The 4,522-nt window shown below is 45.5% G+C and overlaps 1 pseudogene across 1 annotated transcript; it reads right to left on the reverse strand.

The window, feature by feature from the left end:
• Positions 1–3,369: 3,369 nt before the first annotated feature.
• Positions 3,370–4,308, reverse strand: LOC309865352 (putative olfactory receptor 2B8 pseudogene; annotated as a pseudogene). The gene has a single exon. The product of its transcript is annotated as a putative olfactory receptor 2B8 pseudogene (transcript).
• Positions 4,309–4,522: the final 214 nt, after the last annotated feature.

Here is a 4,522-nt window from a genome sequence, read left to right on the forward strand (position 1 = left end):
TTTTTAGGAATTGGGACATCAGCACAAATTCCGATTACAATTCCATCCTAACTAAAGCTCCCAAACACGTATTTCCTCTATCCTGTCAATTCTGCACACATTTCTTGTCTCTTTATAGGAGGTGTAAAAACTGCCTGTCTTGGTCATTTCTTTGGGTCTCAATTTCATCATTGAGCCTCCATGTTCAATTAATAAACATTCAAATTTTTTCTCCTGTTACTCTACTCTTACGATTTAATCCCAAAACAAGTGGAAGAAACCTGGGAGGAAGAAAGAACTGCCTCCCTCCCCAGAGCAAGTATTCAGTCCCTAGACCATCTCAGGAACCCCATCCTCTGACCCTCTGAGCAGCACTTGTTTCTGCACTGACACAGAGCAAACCACATTCCCATGCACAGTGGTTGCCAGAGTCTGCAAGACCAGGTCTGAAATACGCTACAATACCACAGCCAGGAAAGAACTTCTCACCTATATTACTAGACAAGCATCTGAAAATAAGCCACCTGCGAAGGAAAGGGCTCACAGGGACCTATAACCTGTTCCTCCCTCCTCACTGAGCCTGGACAGAGCAGAACTCTGGAAAACAGTAACTGAAATGCACAGACTCTGAGCAACGTGAGGATCTGACAGGGGTGGCTGTGCTGTGATTTCTGACCTAGTAGTGATTGCAGCACGATGCAGAGGGTCTGTTTAGACCCTCCACTCTACACACTGCAGATATGCTACCAAATGACAGTCCTAACCAGGACAGGGCGGTGAAGGTAGGTACACATAATGTGTGAATCCCCAAGCCTTCTCTGTCCTGACTTGTACCAAACTAGTTCTGTCTCACAATTGAGAAGAAAGAGGTTTCCGTCGCAGTGAAGGAGTCTTCCAGGCTGTGTCTGATGGCTCTGGGGCCTCCTGCACGCAATCCTGCTACTTGGTATCCTTCGCTACCTGGTAATGAATCACCAGCTGTTAAAAATTGTGTTTCATGTGAGTCTGACGGACATTCTGGGCTTCTGCCATCACTATCTGAGCCAATGGTGTGTGCCCTGTGCTCCTCAGGAAGCAGAAGAGCTGGAAGAATCCATGACTTGCTTGAGAGCATCAGCTCCTGACTTCCAGGGGCTAAACACAGATGGAATAATTTAGCCAAGCCTTGGTACAAGTGCACAGCCATGCGACACTTACGGGTGACCGCACAGATGGAAGCGGTGCAAATAATATTGGTGACAATTTACACAACTCTGGAGTCTGTTACAGACAAGGCATGGACACCATGGGGAGCAGATTCCTAACATTAGAAAAATGTCACAGAACAATCCTGAACTTCTGTTTAGTCTCTTAACTTCTTTTTTTTTTTTTCATAGATCCCAGAGGTCTTTGTTCTCTATAACTTATTTCCATGAGTTGTAAACATCCAAATGCCACTCACACATTCACTTAAAGGAAATAAATATTTTGCCCCAGGTTCTGTGTGTCCTTAAGAGCAGAGAAGGAGTTGTTCACCCACTACAATAGGCTCTGTAACATCATGAGACCTTGAGGGTTTTGCACCAAAGACAGTTCACTTGAGGGACTTTAAAGTGACCATTTGGGTATAATTGTCAGGATGTGGCTGACATAAGGGAAAGCAGGAAGTTTGTCACTATCGGGATAAACAGTGGACAGAACTGTTTTCCTACTGGCATACATGAAGTATCACTATGGAGTCAAGATACATCCTAGGTGTTGATTTCAAGTAAGAATACTGTGATGCTTTTAGTGATACAGAGAGAACCTGACCGTGTCCATAACCTCCCCTGGCTGTCATTTCCGGCCTCCACATGCTGTCTCTGCAGCAAGATCACTTGGCACAAGCATGGCCAGCTCAGGGTTCAAGGCCCTGGGAAGGCCTGCTAGCTGTCAGGATAGGGAACAGGAGAGTTGCTATGTGCATGTGTCCACCCCAAGACACAAACACATCTACATGCACTTGACTGTGTGCAGAATTCAGAACTGTGTGACACTTACTTCATAATGAGATGGCTATCTATAAAGCTTAGACACACAGAGATCTTTAATAGCTCATGTATATTTTATTTCTTCTTTAAGTTTTTTCTCCTGGTGAAAATGAGTAAGCTCCACAGAACATGGGATTTCCTGGGAAACAGAGGTCATTTCTCTTACTTTATGTGTCCCTGCACTCAAAATTGCCTGGGGCCTCGGGCAGATGTGAGATACAAAGCATAGATCAGTTGATGCCTGGATCAAAAATTTACAAAATGGTATGAAGAGAAGATCTAAATGTTTCCCCTTTGAAATTTTGCTGCATTATTGTAGATAGAACATATAGAATATTGACTAGGAACTGAGTTATGTACTTTCAGATACAATAATGTCCTAAAAGTCATTTTGAATGCAGGGGGTGGCTCCCAGGCCGCATAGCCGGCTTTCAGACCTCACACGGGCGCTCCTCTGCCTGCAGCACGTGACACGTAAGCACTGTCCTGGGCTTGGCATCTGCTGCTCAGCGTATCGGCCGCAACTCACCAGGCCCTGCCCCTCTGTGACAGGAATGCCTCACACAGGCTGCATAGAACCACTGTCACACTGCTCACATCACACCTGCACTGATATCTTAATGGCTGTATCAGAAGTGATGTTACCAAATTTCTCGTCCATCTAAAAGTATGCTGTTCCCACAGATGCCCACCTAATTCTGTGAAAAGGCAATGATACAGTCAACCTATGGACCTGGTAATCCGGCCATGATCCAAATGCAAGAATAAGTGACCCTCCTCCAGAAGCTGCTACAAAATGCTAAAATGTTAACACTTCTTACAGCGCATTAGTGGTTCCTATTCTTATCTTGCCTATGCCTTCATATCATAGGCATAAATGTCCTTTTGCACTTAGAAATGGAATAGGATTCCCAAATGGAAGTAAAATAAGAAAACCTGTGGAGCTCTCTAAAATATGAATGTGAGGAAGAGCTCGGGCAGCCAGGTGGGTGCATGTGATGAGTGCCTGACACGTGATTTCAGCTCAGGTTGTGATCTCAGGGTTGTGGGACCAATCCCAGCATCAGGCTCTGCACTCAGGGTACAGTTTGCTTGGGATTCTTTCTCCCTCTCCCTATACCCCTGCTGCTCATGCGCTCTCTTTCTCAAATTAAATAATAAATCCATATATAGATGCAAATGATCTAGGAACAAAAATCAGCCTCTCTGGAAGTTCTGTGGATCCATGAACTTGGATTTGAGCACTCATTTGCTCCAAAGAATGAGGTAAGTAAATTCCCTTGAGACTTATCACGGGAAATTTGAGATGATCCACGTAGGTCACAAACATCTTAATCACTCTGGCATTCATGTGTTCCATCAAAGGGTCTTCCCTGCCCAGTTATCTGGAATCCTGGTCCCTGCAAAGTACCTTCTTCATTGCTCCCGTCACATCCTTGTTCCTCAGTGTATATATGACGGGGTTCACCGTGGGGGTGACGATGGCATAGAACAGAGAAACAAACTTGACCTGATCCTGGGAGTAGTTGTTGCTGGGCTGGAGGTAAGCATAGATGGCCGTGCCATAGAACAGGGAGACCACTGTGATGTGGGACCCACATGTGCCAAACGCTTTCCTCTGCCCTGCAGATGACTTTATTCTTAAGACCGCCCTGACGATCTGACCATAGGAGAAGATGATTAATGCCACAGGTATGAGGAGAATGATCACACTGGCAAAGAAGAGCTCAGACTCATTCACAGTGGTGTCTACACAGGCAAGCTTGAGCAGTGCGGGAATCTCACAAACAAAGTGGTCTATTTTATTTCTCCCACAAAGTGGCAAAAGGAAGATGAGCACTGTCTGCAACAGGGAGTTGCCAAAACCAATGAACCATGACGCAGAAGCCATGAGGGCACAGAGACGGGGGTGCATGATCACGGTGTACTGCAGGGGCTTGCAGATGGCTGCATAGCGGTCAAACGCCATGACCCCTAACAGAATGCATTCCGTGCATCCCAACCCAAGCGAGATGAAGAGCTGAGCAACACAGCCACCAAACGAGATAGACTTGTCTGTTGTCCGGAGATGAACCAGGAATTGCGGGACACTGCTGGTCGTGTAACACAGGTCCAGAAAGCTTAGGTTGGAGAGGAAAAAGTACATGGGAGTCTGAAGATTTGGGTCCAGTTGGGCCAAGGCAATGATGGTGGTGTTTCCCAGCAGAGTGAACAGGTAGAAGATGAGGATTACCACAAAGAGGACTAGCTCCAGTTGAGGCCGGTCAGAGAACCCCAGCAGGAAAAACCCCGGGAAAGAACTGCCATTCTTCTGTTCCATACTCTGCTAGCACATGTTTCCTGCCTGGACCAAGCATTTAGCAACTTTTAAAAAAAATCATAAAAAAAAAGAAGTTGGTGGTGGGGGAGGTGGATCTGTCATAAGACATGGCCACAGAATATTAAAGGTAGTACTTAAGTAAATGACTGAAATTGACATAGCTTATACCAATTTAGTTCCACATTATCATGAACAGTGAATCATTAATACATAA

The sequence above is a fragment of the Mustela nivalis genome (assembly GCF_964662115.1).
Source record: "Mustela nivalis genome assembly, chromosome: 5".
Classification (NCBI taxonomy): domain Eukaryota; kingdom Metazoa; phylum Chordata; class Mammalia; order Carnivora; family Mustelidae; genus Mustela; species Mustela nivalis.